The sequence below is a fragment of the Somniosus microcephalus genome, chromosome 20, assembly GCF_052327205.1.
Source record: "Somniosus microcephalus isolate GS21.2 chromosome 20, FLI_Smic_1.0, whole genome shotgun sequence".
In the NCBI taxonomy this organism is placed as follows: Eukaryota; Metazoa; Chordata; class Chondrichthyes; order Squaliformes; family Somniosidae; genus Somniosus; species Somniosus microcephalus.
Window position 1 is genome coordinate 34422616 of NC_141006.1, and position 18515 is coordinate 34441130.

The window sequence follows — 18515 nt, forward strand, 5'->3', positions numbered from 1 at the left end:
TTATATATAACGTTCACCCTTATTTTTCCTTTGGGGTAGACTTTTTGCCCCGTGTACGTCTTCAAGACAATCTTTGTATCTCTCAAGGGTATATGTAAGAATAGCCGCTTGTAGTCCCTTCGGTTTATGACTGTTAGGGCTGATCCTGTGTCCAATTCCATTTTCACTTGGACTCCTGCTATCTTGAGCGTGACCCAGATAGTTTGGTGATCCTCCGTTTTGATCACATTATGTAGTTTCAGACAACCCAGCTCCTTGCTTCCGGAGTCTGCATCACTCTTCTGTTCGTCTGAACTACTCTCCATCACCTTATGTACCTTCTTGTACTTCTCCTGTGGAGATTTCTTGCTGCTGGTTTTCTTTCCTGATCTGCAGACTCTTGCTATGTGTCCTACTTTTCCACACTGTCTGCACACTTTGTCCTTGAACCAGCAATCATTATGGTCGTGTGTTGTTCTGCCGCAGCGATAGCACTTCACTGTTCCATATGACATTTCATTTGTGCCATATTCTTGCAGTCTCCGTTGTATCTCTGCAGCACCCCGTGCTGCTGCTTCGTGTGATACTGCAATGCTGAAAGCCTTGTCCAGCGTAAGATCCTTTTCTGATAGAAGCCGTTTCTGGGTTCCTTCACTTTGAAGCCCACACACAAACTTGTCCCTTAAAGTATCTGCTAGTCCTGTTCCAAACTGGCAGTGTTTCGATAGCTTGCGCAGTTCCGTTAAATACTCAGCATTACTTTCATCTTTATGCTGGTTCCTTTTGTGAAACTTAAATCTTTCTGCTATCAGCAGCGGTGTGGGGTTTAAGTGGTCCTGTAGGATTGACACTATGGCCTAGAAATTCACTAGCCTTAGCGCCGCTTTTGAGGCGCTAGAGGGACTAGCGCCAGAGTTATGGCCAGTTCAAAAATTCCCTGGGGCCCTAAAGCGGCATTGCACCGGTAGCGCTGCGCCGGCACCGATGACGTCATCGGTGTGCGCAGCGTCCCGGTTGCCATGCCGACGGGCCCCAGCGCCGAAATTCAGTTGCGGCCGCCTCGCCCGTGGCAGCTGCAACTAAGACTCTGGCAACAGAGTCCAACATGTGTTTGCGCCGGCGCATTAAAGGCCCCGCGGCGGCCGGCCGCTTTCCCGCCGGCCGCCTGCCCGCAGCTCCCTCCCCGGACTTCTCCCCCCCCCCCCCCGGAACAGATGCAAGCCCGGCACTTGTCCGAGGTGCCGGGCTCATTTTTGAAGAGATTTGCGCGGGCCGCGGCCGGGTGCAGGCAGCTCCTCCTTAACGGAAGGAGGAGGCCTGCACTTCCCGAGCCTGCCGCACCGCAGCGGGCGCTGCAGCGCCGGAATAGCGCTGCAATGCGGCGCGTTGCGCCAGTTTTCAGGCGCTAAAACCCTTCAGTAGTGCCGGCAGCCGTTTGGGCGCGGCGCTACTGAATTTTTGGCGCGCGCAAAGGGACTTAGCGCCGGCGCTAACTTCCGGCGCTAAAGCCCTGGCGCAGCGCAAACTCAATTTCTAGGCCTATGTTTTCAAAATCCTTTTCTACTGGCTTCGTAGGTTTCGTAGTAAGACATACGTTTTTGCACCCATTGAATTCAGCAATACCAGCGCTTTCTTGTCATCTGGCACTTCATTCGCCTTGCAGTATACTTCTATGCGTTCGACATATGTCGTCCAATCTTCGACTTCATTGTCGAACACTGTGTTACTGCCACTCTTCGGCATTTTTGGGTGTGGTTAGACTGGCTTAAAATGGCATCTCCCGCGCTTTCCTTTCTTCCCCGCTGCGGCTTAAAATGGCGTCTCCCGCGCTTTCCTTTCTTCCCCGCTGTGGCTTAAAATGGCGTCTCCCGTGCTGCTGCCAACGCCACTCTCGGCGGTCCTCGTGGCAAATGGCAGTGCCTCGCGTTTTCCTGCGCACCTCTGTCCCCCGTTGATGCTGCTCGGCCCTTGAACACCGGCTACTCTCTGCTCTCTCTCATCTCTCTCCCCCGTTGACGCCGCTCGGTCCTGAACACCAGCTGCGCCCTGTGCGCTCTGCCCTCTCTCTCTCCCCCGTCGATGCTGCTCGGCCTTTTTCTGTGCCGATCGGTCGGGCTCTAGCCCGCCGCTGTCCGGGAAGGGTCTGCGCAGTACCTGTTGCCAGCCCGTTTCGCTGGACCACCGTGACTGGAAAGCCAAGCCTGGCTCTCGACAGCCTCCACTGTGATGCTCAAATCTCCGCTGGATGATTGGGCGGTTGCCCGTGGTCGCGCCCGTCCTTCTGGACTCGACCTTCTTCCACTGTTCTCCAGGAGCGAATCCCTGGGAGATGATGCAGAGTTGCAGGTAGGTTCGAATCTGCCACGTCGCCAATGTTAGATCTGTGTATCTTAATGTTGTGTCCTTCAATAATCAGACAACAGACTGCAGGGAACGATTCAACAGGTGTTTACTGAATGAGGGTTACTCTAGAACTAAGTGTACAGATCACTACTCAGTGTTTATATACACGTGTGGTCACTGCCGGTACTACAGTATACAGGAGCTGTAAAAAGTAGTTCTCTCCCTTAAAGGTACATACATTACATCCGACAGTGCAGGGCTCCCTCAACACTGCACTGGGAGTGTCAGCCTAGCTTTATGTGCTCAAGTCCCTGATATTAGAAGTTAGAAGACTGAATTATGAGGAAAGGCTAGGATGGGAATGAAAAGGGAACCTATTGAGATATGCAAAATATTGAAACGAATAGAAAAAGTTAATCTTGGCATCCTTCATCTGTACTTTTCTTTCTGAACACAGCTTTTTGCTGACCCATCACAGGGTATATTGGTGGTGATTGAGAGAATCTTGGCAAGTGGGTAACATCATTGGGGGAGATAGTAAGAGGAAATGGGGAAAAATAATAGAAGACCAGTCATTTGACTAATTAATACTTTGGAAGCCAATCCAGAAATTTGAAACAAAAGGTCCGAGCCAAGAATTGCAGTTGAACTAATTCACATGCTCATAGATCCAATTGCCTATGTTGATTGGATTGTCATAAGGCAAGCAGTTGCTGCTGAAGCTGTGCCACTCTAACTGTTGAAAGCCACGCCCGGGTGTCCCTGGAGATGGAGCACACGGTGTCCACCGGCACGCTTGATGCCTTCCGCGACCTGTGGGCACCACGGTGAGGGACTGGAGTGCATCATCACCCCCAGAAACAGAATTTTAATTTAATTTGTTAATGTTCCTTTTAATATGTTTTAACTTACAGTCCTTATTGGTTGGGCCCCTTAAATCAGCAATTGCAGCAAGAAGAAGAGTGAACTGTTGAAAGCACCATTTGGATTATGGATTGTGATTAACAGGGCAATGAAGGCATACCACTCACAAATTTTATGGTGAGTTGTATTGCTCAGAAAGAGTTCCTGGTCTCTATCTGTTGATTGAGGGCTTCAGTCGGTGCTTGCCAGTTGTCTAATGACAGATGAGTGACTGTCCTCCTTGCAGGAGGGGCAAGGACACAATTAGGTCTCTTTCAGGTCAAATTAACATGCTTGGGCAATCAAGACTCTTAATTATAGTAATGGTTTCTGCATGTGTCAGACATCCTCTAAACATCAAACAGTAGTCAAAAAAAGTCTCTGGTGCAAACTATCTACTCTTCCCTCAAAAAAATATTGCACCACGGTCATTGAAGCACGAAGAGATCATAAAAAGAATAAGTAGCGGGGGTCAATGAGATGCACAGGTGCAAAATGAATGGCTAATTGTTTTGATCTGGCCTTCTCACAACTAGATAATTCATATCTTTTGTAACTTTTATATATGTGTCTGCACTTAGTAGGCTGAGGTAAAGGTGTTGTGGAATAAAATACTTTTGTCTGCTCTCTCTTCTGTCTCTAATGGCCCAGGAGACAATCCATATCTTCCACTGTTTTACAACCAGCAGATTATGCGCTTGGTTTTCTGTAACAAAGACCTTTTCTTTTATGTGAACAGGTCGTTGGCCTGACTCACAACCTCTCACAAGAGGACCAGCTAGACGCAGTGGAGGTCTCTGCTCCACTCTCATCGGATGTGAGTACCCTGCTGGATGTCAACCCAGTATTCAGAGGCTGAAGCTCTAGTCTCTTGCTTGCCGAGGCTACGATGGAGGGCCACTCCGCTACCATCAGACGCAAGATCCCTGCTGGATATCAAACCGATATTCAGAGACCAGAACTCTTGTCTCCTCTCCCCGGGACTGTCTGGAGTCAGGCTCAAACCCATAACCTTCTGACTCCAAGGTGGTAATGCTAGTACTGAGACGAGATTCAATTCATGGAAGACTTTAAGAGGATGAATTTCCACCTTTAACAGAAAGGCAGGAGAATTGTTGTTTTTCTCTGTAATTGACAACCTGCTAACAATGTCATTCACATAAATCAGAGTTACACATTTCCCTGATTTAATTTGTGGATTATTGATTTTTTGAGCAAAGTAGCTTTTCTCCCATTTCTTTCATTTAAAGAGGAATTTTGGGGGCTTTTGGGTCACATAATCAGTGACCATGTTAAACACACCTAGGTCAGGCATGGTAAATATTCTGTGGGGTGGGGAGTGTCCTGTTACAATGATCCTTAGATGTTTCTTTCGAAGAGCATCGCTATTGCATCACAACTTATTCCTGACCTTCTCTTCGAATTAGTATACCATCAATTCATACAACATGCACTGAATTCAAATGACCCAAGCTTATTTCACATAAAGCCCTAAAGGAGCTTGTAGAAAGAGGAGAGCTTCATCATTCAAGTTCACAGTAGTTTTACTTTCTCTAAGAAACTGCAATAAGTTCAAATTATTTGTCGTCTGATAATGATCTATAGGCTGATAAAGACAAAATTCCCAGGCAACAAAATAGATAGCCTCTACCAGTTATTTTCTTTTATCTCTTTTTTGATTCCTTTTCTTTCTCTTCACATGGTGAAAAGCCTTGTTCAGGGTCGAATTACAAAAAAAAATAGCTTCAACGCAAACTTCTCTCAGCAATTCCTAACCCTAAAGATTTTCAGTTCCTCAGTTCAAATCTTGTTTTCCCATCAACACTTTTTATATAAAAATGGCACGCCATGCAATTTCAAATTGATTTGCTTCAGAAATATTTGAAAACGTCATCTCACAAAAACCTATGTAATTGTTTATTTTCACATTACTACCACTCACTAGTTTCTGTATCCTTTCTTCTCCTTCAATAACTCTGACATTGTGACTGCTGTGCAAGACTGTGATTTTAAATGCAGAATCATCGCAGAACAATGAAGAGGTGCTGAAATTTCACTCCAGTACCCAAAATTGTACGTACAAGCACTTTGACTTATTGATTAAACAGTTTGGACAAAATAGCACTATATGGATACATATGAGGGCAATAAATGTCCACCTCATTAATAATACATTCACTGATAGTGGCTAAATTTAGTATTCATCAGACCTGAGTCTTGAGAAGCTAATAGTATCTATAGTAACAATACAATGCACCTACAGTCAGTTGCAAATAGTTGTACAATGTAGTAATGATCTGTGTCTGGCCTCGTCTGTACGCAGCATAAAAAATCTGACACAACAACATTGAAATTAGTTTTAAATACTTCAGTACCTTCATGTAATAATTAATCAAGTTATCTGCTTTCATCACATTTTATTCATTACCTATTTTGCCATAATAAAGTAGCTGGTTTTGAAATGAATAAACGTCGGGGAAAGTATCTTTGTTCTTGAATAACAATTAACATTAAACAGGTCATAAATCCAACTAAGAGTGATTATTTGGGGAAAAAAACATATCTGCAGATGTTAGACAAGGCTCCCAGATACCATAGATATGAACAGGAAACCCATGTGCTACAATCTTTGGGCTTGCTTTAGATATTTTCTTGGGTTCTGTGGGGTTGGTCATTCCCATAAATGATACCCTCATCTTACGTTCAGGAGTATGCCCATACTGCTCAATATCTAATCATACGACAGTGTAATCTGGGGACAAGTATCAATAGCCACCTCCGCCTTTTGATCTGCATTGAATATTGTGTCTTCCACACATGCCCTCACATGCACTCTTGGAATCTATGTTGGCAGACTGAAAACACTTTAGTGCGATGAGGCCAGATGCATATTATTCCTCAGGGAAGATATATTGACCTTGGAAGGGGTACAGTGCAGATTCACTAGAATGATACCAGAATTAAAGGTAGAAATTATGAGGATAGGTTGCATAAACTTGATTTGTATTCCATTGAGTTTAGAAGGTTCATGGTGAAGAGGGATGAGGTCATGCAGGCAGAGTTTAGGGAGCTAGGAAAGAGGTTAAAAAGCAGGACCTCAAAAGTAGTAATCTTTGGATTACTACCAGTGCCATGTGTCAGTGAGTTCAGAAATAGGAAGATAGAGCAGATGAATGCGTGGCTGGAGAGATGGTGTAGGAGGGAGGGCTTTAGATTCCTGAGGAATTGGAACCATTTCTGGGGAAGGTGGGACCTCTACAAGCCAGACGGGTTGCATCTCAACAGGAACGGGACCAATATCCTCGCGGGAGGGTTTGCTAGTGCTGTTGGGGAGGGTTTAAACTAGCTTGGCAGGGGATGGGAACCTAAGTATAAAGTCAATAGGGAGGGAAGAAAAACTGGAATTGGAAAACAAAAACGTAGAAAGTAAATTGGAAGGACAGAGGAATCAGGGGCTAGATAGTAGTCAACAAGGAGGTTTGCCTGTACTAAATGGTATATACTGTACTTCAATGCAAGGAGTATAGCGAACAAGGCAGATGAGCTGAGGGCACAGTTAGATACTTGGGACTATGATATTATAGCTATTACAGAGACGTGGCTGAAAGAGGGGCAGGTATGGCAGTTCAACATTCCTGGTTACAGGATTTTCAGACGGGATAGAGAGGGAGGTAAAAAGGGAGGGGGGTTCACAGTATTGATTAAAGAAACTATTACAGCTGTGAGGAGGGATGATATGTTGGAGGGATCATCAAACAAGGCCATATGGGTCGAATTGAAAAACAAAAAAGGGGCGATCACACTGCTGGGAGTGTACTACAGACCCCCAAACAGTGAGAGGGAGATAGAAGAACAAATATGTAGACAAATTTCTGAGAAGTGCAAAAAGTACAGGGCAGTAATAGTAGGGGATTTCATCTACCCCAATATTAACTGGGATAAAATTAGTGTGAAGGGTATAGAGGGTGTGGAATTCCTAAAATGCATCCAGGAGAACCTTTTTAGCCAGTATGTAGCAAGCCCAACAAGGGAGGGGGCAGCTCTGGACTTAGTTTTAGGGAATGAAGCTGGGCAGGTAGAAGGTGTATCAGTGGGGGAGCATTTTGGTGCTCATGACCATAATTCTATTAGATTTAAGGTGGTTATGGAAAAGGACAAGTATAAACCAGGAATAAAAATTCTAAATTGGGGAAAAGCAAATTTTACTAAGCTCAGAGGGGATTTAGCCATAGTGGACTGGAAACAGCTACTTGAAAGTAAACCAGTGTCAGAGCAGTGGGAGGCATTCAAGGCGGAGATCCAGAAGGTTCAGACCAAACATGTGCCCTTAAAGAAAAAAGGTGGGACTAACAAATCTAGAGCCCCCTGGATATCGAGACATACAGGGTAGGATAAAGAAAAAAAGGGAGGCGTATGACAGATACCGAGGGCTAAATACTCCAGAATCTTTAGAGGAGTACAGAAAGTGCAGGGGTTCAATTAAAAATGATACTAGGAAAGCAAAGAGAGAGCATGAAAAATTCTTGGCAAGTAAAATCAAGGAAAACCCAAAGATGTTTTATAAATATATTAAGAGTAAGAGGATAACTAAAGAAAGGGTAGGGCCTATTAGAGACTGTGAGGGTAATCTGTGTGTGGAGGCGGGAAACATCGGTTGGGTTCTAAATGAATACTTTGCGTCTGTTTTCACAAAGGAGAGGGGCGAAGCAGACATTGCTATCGGGGGGGGGGAGGAGTGTGAAATATTGGATGAAATAAACATAGTGAGAGAGTAAGTATTAAGGGGTTTAGCAGCTTTAAAAGTGGATAAATCCCCAGGCCCGGATGAAATGTATCCTAGGCTGTTAAACAAAGCAAAAGAGGAAATAGCAGAGGCCCTGACCATTGTTTTCCAATCCTCTCTGGCTTCAGGTGTGGTGCTGGAGGACTGGTAATGTGGTATCCTTGTTTAAAAAGGGAGAAAAGGATAGACCGAATAATTACAGGCCAGTTAGCGTAACCTCATTGGTGGGAAAATTATTGGAAAGAATTCTGAAGGACAGGATAAATCTTTATTTAGAAGGACACGGATTAATCAAGGGTAGTCAGCACGGATACGTTAAGGGAAGGTCGTGTCTGACAAACTTGATTGAATTTTTTGAGGAGGTAACAAGGAGGGTAGATGAGGGTAGTGCGTTTGATGTAATGTATATGGGCTTTAGCAAGGCTTTTGATAAGGTTCCACATGGCAGACTGGTCACGAAGTTAAAAGCCCATGGGATCCAAGGCAAAGTGTCAAGTTGGATTCAAAACTGGCTTGGAGACAGGAAGCAGCGGGTAACAGTTGATGGGTGTTTTTGTGTCTGGAAGGCTGTTTCCAGTGGGGTTCCGCAGGGCTCAGTACTAGGTCCCTTGTTTTTTGTGGTATATATCAATGATCTTGACTTGAATATAGGGGGCATGATTAAGAAGTTTGCAGATGATACTAAAATCGGCTGTGTGGTTGATACTGAAGAAGGAAGCTGTAGACTGCAGGAAGATATCAATAAATTGGTCAGGTGGGCAGAACAGTGGCAAATGGAATTCAATCTGGAGAAGTGTGAGGTAATGCATTTGGGGAAGGCTAACAAGGAAAGGGAATACACATTAAATGGTAGGACGCTGAGTCGTGTCGAGGAACAAGGGGACCTTGGAGTGTATGTCCACAGATCCCTGAAGGTAGCAAGCCAAGTAGATAAGGTGCGTGCAGTTTTGGTTGATTACAGGAAAGATGTGATTGCACTAGAGAGGGTACAGAGGAGATTTTCAAGAATGTTGCCGGGAGTAGAGAATCTTAACTATAAGGAAAGACTGGACAGGCTGGGTTTGTTTTCCTTGGAACAGAGGAGGCTGAGGGGAGACCTTATTGAGGTGTATAACATTATGAGGGGCATAGATAAAGTGGATAGAAAGGACCTATTTCCCTCAGCAGAGGGGTCAAAAACCAGGGGGCACAGATTTAAAGTAATTGGGTGAAGGTTTAGAGGGGATTTGAGGGGAAATCTCTTCACCCAGAGGGTTGTGGGGGTCTGGAACTCACTGCCTGAAAGGGTGGTAGAGGCAGGAACCCTAACCACATTTAAAAAGTACTTGGATGTGCACTTGGGATGCTCTAACCTGCAGGGCTATGGATCAAGAGCTGGGAAATGGGATTAGGCTGGATAGCTCTTTGTTGGCTGGCGTGGACACGATGGGCCGAAATGGCTTCCTTCCATGCTGTAACTTTCTATGATTCTATGAACAAATCAAGGTCTTTAAAATGATAGAGATTTGATAGGGTATATACAGAGAAACTATTTTCTCTGGTGGGGAATCGAAAACAAGGGGGCACAATCTTAAAATTAGAGCTAAGAGTGAATTCAGGAAGCACTTTTTCACACACAGGGGAGTAGAAATCTGGAACTCTCTCCCCCAAAAGGCTGTGGATGCTGAGTCAATTTAAATTTTCAAGACTGAGATTGATAGATTTTTGTTATGTAAGGGTATTGAGGGATATGGAACAAAGGCAAGTAAATGGAGTTGAGGTACAGATCAACCATGATCTAATTGAATGGCAGAACAGGCTCGAGGAGCTGAATGGCCTATTCCTGCTCGTATGTTAAAATCTCTTGCTCGGCCTGCTCCCTTCCCAGCCCAAACTCAATTGACCTCATCCATGTGTTTCATGCTTTTTGGTCTTCTGCATTACAGGAAAACAGGGGAGTCGCTTCTGACCCCTCTCTTGTCCAGCAGGGCTGCCAATAATGGAAAACCCTTGCTAAGCTTGCTGACGAAACAGGGATGTCAACACACCAGGTGTGAACGCACGCTAGAATCATTTGAGTGCGTTAATAGCTTATCTATTTGTTATTCCAATGGTTGGTCCATTACAGGAAACTTTTTTTTATCCGGCACGGACGGGACCGACGTGGTGCCGGTTCATCAAAAATTCCAGATAACCGAACGCTATAGTAAAAGATACGGAGCTGAGAGCGCCGTATAAAGCAACAAACCCTGTTGGTTAACAACAGCTTCAGAACAATGGGCACAAGTTGCAAGCGTCTCTGTAGCTTAGCAACAGCTGCAGCCACACCCTTGCACAGCAACAAATGGAGTAAAAAAAGTAATAAAAGTTACCTGAACCTACTCCTGAATTTTGCCGGTTAACAGAGATTTCCGGTTATTTAGGTGCCGGTAAATCGAGAGTTTCCTGTATTTCCAAGTTAAAACTAATAAGAGACCTGCTCCCCCGCCCTCCAAACCCCTGCCCTTGGTCAAATGAATCCAGCTTTTTCCATTATTTAAAAAAAAATGGGCTGGCACTTTGTGCATTAAAGGCCCAGAAATTGGTTTCGGGGGCTTCCCACGGGTGCAAGCCCCCGACCTACACTTACCTAGCGCGCCGACAGTTGAAGCCTGGCCCTGCGTGGATTTCCTGTCAGTGGCCCGGTTCAGCTCCCGGCGCGCTGTGCTTGCGTGATCCAGCGGCGTAGTTAGTTCGATGAGCCAGCTGGGATCACGTGAGCACTGGGCAACCAATCGGAGGTTGCAAAAGTTCATTCATGAGTTTGATAGTAAGAACTGTCAAACTCATGAAAACTCCGGGTGCCCAAAACAATACTTAAACTTCAAATAAAAGTTAAAAAAACATCCCACTAATTAAATGAACTATTAATAACTGTAAAAAAACTAATTTAAACAATTATTCAAATTTTTGAAAAAAATAATTTTTAACAAATCAGGTCTAAAAATACACTTACCTTACTGTAAAGTCTTTAAAAATAATAAAGCTGTTGAAAAAATTTTCTAACTTTAATTGATAGACCACTTACCTTTTAAAACTAAGTACTTATGTCTGCTTTTTTCTCGCGTAAAAACTGGAGGCCTTCACGCACGGGCAACCCTGTTTAAAAAAAAAGGAATTTCAGCGCGCACGCGCAGACTCCTGCGCGCACGCGTTCCACCTCTGAACCCCTTGGTTCAGAGGAAAGGAAATGCCGGTTTTCTGTGCATGTGCTGTGCATGCTGAAAACCGGCACTTCCATCGGGCCCACGCATGAGTACATGGTGCTTAACACGCGTTGGGACCCGAATTACTGGGCCAAAATCTTTGAATCTTGGATTCAACTTCATATCAAAACCATATTGTTAGCTTAAATCAAGAATCCATGCCTGTATAATAGACAGGAATCCCAAAACATGATGCCATGCTTAAAAGTTGCTCTGCACAGGCTAGCTTCAACTGACGCGGAGAATACAGCTAGATAACCATGAATGAGAGATGCAGAGAACTCATAGTTTTGTACTGATCTATGCTCAGGAAGATCACTGGGAATTGTGGGGACATGCTCTCCAACAGTTGTATGAATGAAAAAGCACAGGAGGTGTGACAGATTTCATAATCCAATAAATGAGCCAGGCAGCTTTGTAGTACTCCAGGACACCACTGACTGACTGGCCAAGAATGGATCATTGAGGACACTGGAGGGGCTGACCTGTCAGTGGTGACTGGAGTTCTTCTCATTCGATTCCAGAAAACCCTGCAAGCCACGTCCGTAATTTGTAGAGTAACCGCCCAGGCTGGGCATAGTGCACTGTGGTGGTATGTTTCTTTCATCTCCAGCAGTATTCTTATGCATGTTCGAGGTTCTCTAAGCCATGACTCTGACTAACAGGTATATCAAGGGAAGTCACAAAGACAGTGGATCTTCTGTATCCCATGCACCTTACCAGTTGGTTGAGCAACCACACTCTAATTTTACTCCCTCAGCTTGGAGAGCACTTAAGGATAAGTCACAGAACCCACATGTAGGAATGAAACCTCACAAAAAAGTAAAATGAAGAAAAAAATGCATTTAATACACACATGGCTTCAATGGAAAGGAAAATCGGTGGGGTATATAATGAATGGCTGTTTTACACTCTTGCTAAAGTTAAAGGTTCCACTCACTGTCACTGAAACAGTGCACGGACTGAAAGGAAATTATGTAATTTTTGTATATACCTTGCAGTCTGTCATTTGTTTTATCGTGTGAAAAGCAGTAGTGACTCGATGAATTGTTTGGGATTTGTTTCTCTCAATCTTTGATATCTCTCTAACCAATCTTAGGAAACATAGAAACATAGAAGATAGGAGCAGGAGTAGGCCATTCGGCCCCTTGAGCCTGTTCCACCATTCAATTAAATCATGGCTGATCTGTTTCTTAACTCACTTTTACCCGCCTTGGTTCCATATTCCTTGATACCATTACCTAACAAAAATAATCTTACTCACTACCAGGCCGAAGGGCATGACTGCCTGTTGGTAGTTTTGCGGGATTTTCGGAATTAACCTTCTGCCGGCGCTAGTGGTTTAACCAGCCATTGTTACATCATGTAGCCTACATCACTAAAAGGTTGTTGTGGCCATTCAGTCCATCTTCATTCATCCATCCAGAGAGATCTGATGCCCCTTCTCTAGTGTAGCATCCAATTCATTTTCAAATGATTCCAGGGTTTTAGTCTCTACTATTCTATCTCAAAATTGTTTGCTGATATTGGGCCTAAATCTACCTTTTCCTAGTTGGAACATGTCTCTGCCTAGTTTGACTTCCTCAGTTTAATTTGAATAATACTCAGTGAACTTTTTCTATCCCTTTAACAACAATATACTTGCATAAGATTGCTATTCAAGTGCCTCCATTGTAGGCTAAAGAGATTGGGTTTCTCCAGTGTTGACTCATAACTCAGGCCCCTAACATTGGAGAAGACCCTTCTCAGCACTGCCACCAGGGCTTGAATGTTTCATTTCTAGGCGACCGGAACTGAATGCTATATTCAAGGTGCAGTTTGACCAGAGCACCATAAAGTTTGATCATTACCTCCTCTGACTCCACCACTAGGGAACCTGAGTTCTGTTCCTCCATCATGCCTAGATAGCTGAATCTCTTCTGGAAGACTTACCACTGAAATGACAGTGCTGTGTTTCATTACAAACGTTGCCCTTTGTTCCGCTAATTCGACTTCAGGACTCCCTTCATATTTCCCGCCACCAAATTCCTGCATAAGTTTACAGAATATTTTTTAACCTAATTGTTATTAACACATGCTAGACAAGGAGAAATGGACAAAAAGTTGCTTGCTGATTTTTCCCAGCCTTGTTCACCTTATTTTCACTCTTTTGTTAAAGTCACCACAAAAAGGATAATGCAGCCCATGATCTGCTCCCACCATTGTCCATTCCACTGTTGAAGTCTGCAAGGATGTTTTCTGGTTGATTTACCTTTCCAATTTCAATCTACCTTCTGAGGAAAATCTTTGCTTGCCTTGTGCTTGCACCATCTCATTGATGTTTATAATCCATAATGTGAAATATGTTGCAATATTTGAAAATGTTACAATTCAAAAAAAGATCATAATGCTTTTCTGACACAAAACACTTCAATACAAGGGAGCATTTAATTGTGTACACCTGATACCACTGTATATGATAGAAACATTTTCTGTGGATAAAGTCAAGTTACATTAGCATGGTCTGTAGTTCCCTATGATGTGCAATTGATTTTTTTTTAAATCAAATGGCATGCTGCATTATAATGAGCTGCTGAGTTATGGATTAATGTTAGGCTTTAGTTTAGTTTAATTGATGGGTGGTGTTTTACACTAGTTTGGGATGTCTGAAAAACTGATCTGAAACCGATTCTCATCAGGTTTAGAGTATATAAAGGCTGGGATTTAAAATGCATGAGAACATTCTTGATTTATTAAGGAAGGTAATTTGTTCTACACTTGGAATGGCAGGAAGCTGGCTGTAAAAGAAAACAAAGCCAATCTTTTCTATCATATCTGAAAAGCAATGAATGAAATATCACAGAAATAGGAAACACCGGACGCAGTGTAGGTATTAAAATGAAGTAACCCTGAGCACAAAGAGAGGGGCTGCTTTTATGCTCTGGAATCAATGAGACGACCCTATAATTGGTTTCATTAAAAATAAATTACAACTACATTTTTGAGACTTCTGGTGATTCGTGGAAGACAAGTAAATTATTTGATGCTAGGTAGCTCTAGGATTAAGGGTGAGAACATGGCAGATGGAATATAATGTGGATAAATGTGAAGTTATCCACTTTGGTAGAAAAAAACAGAAAGGCAGAGTATTTCCTAAATGGTGAAAGATTGGGGAATGCAGATGCTCAAAGGGACCAGGGTGTCCTTGTACATGAGTCACTGAAAGTGAATGTGCAGGTGCAGCAAGCCATTAGGAAGGCAAATGGTATGCTGGCCTTCATTAAAAGAGGATTTGAGTACAGGAGTAATGAAGTCTTACTCCAATTATATAGGGCCTTGGTGAGACCACACCTGAAGTACTGTGTAGAATTTTGGTCTCCTTACCTAAGGAAGGATATACTTGCCATAGAGGGAGTGCAACGAAGGTTCACGAGATTGATTCCTGGGATGGCGGGACTGTCGTATGAGAAGAGATTGAGTAAATTGGGCCTATATTCTCTTGAATTCAGAAGAATGAGAGGGGATCTCATTGAAGCATACAAAATTATTACAGGGTTTGATAGTGGATGCTGGGAGAATGTTTTGCTTGGCTGGGGAGTCTAGAACCAGGGGCCACGGCCTCAGGATAAAGGGTAGGCCATTCAGGACGGAGAGGAGAAGAAATTTCTTCACACAGAGGGTGGTGAATCTTTGGAATTCCCTACTCCAGAGGGCTGTGGAGGCTCAGTCATTGGGTATATTCAAAACAGAAGTCGATAGGTTTCTGACTAGTAAGGGCATCAAGGGATATGGCGATAGGGCCGGTGAATGGAGTTGAGGCAGAAGATCAGCCATGATCTCATTGAATGGCGGAGCAGGCTCAAGGGGCCGAATGGCCTACTCCTGCTCCTATCTTCTATGTTTCATCTCGTTGGTTTTTGGGAAGGATAACCCATCACTTTTAAACAGAAGCTGCCACTAAAATATGTCAAAGGGATGAGATGAGTGAATAATCCTGAACTACCCAAACTGGCAATACAAAGATAGTATAGCAGCCCCAAATAAAATGCTATCACTGTAAATAATTAGATTGTATTATATTTGTATTTTTTTTTTACATCTTCAGTAATTAAATGCTTTAGAAAACAATCAGACTTTGATTATACTGTACGGGGGAGGGGGACAGAGGCCAATTGTAGCAGCCCCTCCCACCACCCTGTTTGAGACCTGCAAATTCAGCTCAGCCTGGGGATTAAGAACTTGGAAACTTTCTGGTCTGTACGGCCGAACCAATCATTGCCCTAATCAGCTGACCATGGGGGCAACTATGAGAACCTTAACAAAACAAGGCCATCATAGGAAGATGCTAAGTAGTTGTGAGTTGATTTATTATTGGCAGGTAGGCAAAATTGGAGGGCCGCTCCTGCCCATTTCTTACTGTCTAATTATAGAGAGATATTGGCAGAAACCTGACAACAGATCACTTCTTTCCCTTTGCAGCTAATATATTGGGCCAATTGTTTACTGTAGCTTGAGGGGGGGAAATTATGTCTTTCTGCTTAGCTGCAAAGTAAGTTGGACTGGAAAGGCTTTGATATACTGCAAATCAAGTTATACCGGAAAGGCACATAAGAACATAAGAAATAGGAGCAGGAGCAGGCCAATCGGCCCCTCGAGCCTGCTCCGCCATTCAATAAGATCATGGCTGATCTGATCCTAACCGCCAATCTACTATCACAGAACCATCTCCTGAATCTAACAGAATTAGACACACGAAATAGGAGCAGGATCAGGCTACACGGCCCCTGGGCCCGCTCCGCTACCCACAGGGCCATGTCCGATCCGAACCTAGACTCATGTCCAAATTCCTGCCCGCTCCCCGTAACCCTTAATTCCCTTTACTTCTAGGAAAATGTCTATTTCTGTTTTAAATTTATGTAATGATGTAGCTTCTACAGCTTTTTGGGGCAGCATATTCCATGGACCTACCACCCTCTGAGTGAAGTAGTTCCTCCTCATCTCAGTTTTGAAAGAGCAGCCTCTTATTCTAAGACTATGCCCCCTAGTTCTAGTTTCACCCATCATCTGGAACATCCTCCCCGCATCCACCCGATCCAACCCCTTCACAATCTTATATGTTTCAATAAGATCGCCTCTCATTCTTCTGAACTCCAATGAGTAGAGTCCCAATCTACTCAACCTCTCCTCATATGTCCATCCCCTCATCCCCGGGATTAACCCAGTGAACCTTCTTTGTACTGACTCGAGAGCAAGTATGTCTTTTCTTAAGTATGGACACCAAAACTGTATGCAGTATTACAGGTGCGGTCTCAGCAATACCTTGTACAACTGAAGCAATACCTCCCTATTTTTATATTCTATCCCCCTAGCAATGAAAGCCAACATTCCATTGGCCTTCTTAATCACTTGCTGCACCTGCATACTAACCTTTTGAGTTTCGTGCACCAGGACCCCCAGATCCCTTTGTACTTCAGTACTTTCCAGTTTCTTGCCATTAAGATAATAACTTCCTCTACGATTTTTCCTGCCAAAGTGCATAACCTCACACTTTCCAGTGTTGTATTCCATCTGCCAAATCTCTGCCCACTTACTTAGCCTGTCTATGTCCCCTTGCAGGTTTTTTATGTCCTCCTCACTCACTACTTTCCCTCCCATCTTAGTATCATCTGCAAACTTTGATATGTTACGCTCGGTCCCCTCCTCCAAATCGTTAATATAGATTGTAAAGAGTATGGGGACCCAGCACTGACTCCTGCGGAACAGCACTAGTTACTGATTGCCAGTCTGAGAATGAACCATTTATCCCAACTCTCTGCCTTCTGTTAGATAGCCAATCCTCTATCCATGCCAGAATATTACCCCCAATCCCGCGATTTTTTATCTTAAGCAATAATATTTTGTGTGACACCTTGTCAAATGCCTTTTGGAAGTCTAAATACACTACGTCCACTGGTTCCCCTTTATCCACCCTATATGTTACTTCCTCAAAGAACTCCAGCAAATTTGTCAAACATGACTTCCCCTTCATAAAACCATGCTGACTTTGTCCTATTAAATTATGATTATCCAAATGTCCTGTTACTGTCTCCTTAATAATGGACTCCAAAATTTTACCTACCACAGATGTTAGGCTAACCGGTCTATAGTTTCCAGCCTTCTGTCTACTGCCCTTTTTAAATAAGGGTGTTACATTAGCAGTTTCCAGTCTGCCGGGACCTTTGCTGAGTCCAGGGAGTTTTGGAAAATTATTACCAATGCATCCACAATCCCTACCGCCACTTCCCTCAAGACCCTAGGATGTAAGCCATCAGGTCCAGGTGATTTATCCGCCTTGAATCCCATTATTTTACCGAGTACCACTTCCTTAGTGATTTTGATCGTGTTTAGCTCCTCCCCCCCCCCTATAGCCCCCTGTTTGTCCAGTGTTGGGATATTCTTAGTGTCCTCTACTGTAAAGACTGATACAAAATATTCATTCAGTGTTTTTGCCATCTCCATATTTCCCACCATTAATTTACCGGTCTCATCCTCTAAGGGACCAACATTTACTTTAGCCACCCTTTTTCTTTTTATATAACTATAAAAACTCTTACTATCTGTTTTTATATTTTTTGCTAATTTACTTTCGTAATCTATCTTCCCTTTCTTAATCAATCTTTTTGTTATTTTTTTGCTGTCTTTTAAAGTTTTCCCAATCCTCTATCCTCCCACTAGATTTGGCTACCTTATATGCCCTTGTTTTTAGTCGAATAGTATCCTTAATTTCTTTACTTAGCCACGGATGGCTGTCTTTTATTTTACACCCTTTTCTTCTCAGTGGAATATATTTTTTTTGGAAGTTGTAAAATAACTCCTTAAATGTACACCACTGATCATGTATCGTCTTACCCTTTAATCTATTTTCCCAATCCACTCTACTCAATTCCGCTCTCATACCTTCATAGTCTCCTTTATTCAAGCTTAGCACGCTTGTTTGAGATCCAACCTTCTCACCCTCTAATTGAATATGGAATTCAACCATGTTATGGTCACTCATTCCAAGGGGATCCTTTACTAGGACATTTTTAATTAATCCTGTCTCGTTACACAGGACCAGATCTAAGGTTGCTTGCCCCCTGGTCGGTTCAGTTACATACTGCTCAAGAAACCCATCCCTAATACACTCAATGAACTCATCCTCAAGGCAGCCCTGCCTAATTTGATTTGTCCAATTAACATGATAGTTAAAACCCCCCATAATTATAGATGTTCCCTTATTACAAGCCTCAACTATTTCCTGATTGATACTCCGTCCAACAGAGTTG

General features: G+C 43.3%; 1 long non-coding RNA gene across 1 annotated transcript; it reads left to right on the forward strand.

The window, feature by feature from the left end:
- The first annotated feature begins 2991 nt into the window (after positions 1-2991).
- Positions 2992-4411, forward strand: LOC147103115 (uncharacterized). Its single transcript, XR_015072988.1, has 2 exons — positions 2992-3363; positions 3965-4411. It is a non-coding gene; the product is annotated as an uncharacterized LOC147103115 (long non-coding RNA).
- The last annotated feature ends 14104 nt before the right edge of the window (positions 4412-18515 follow it).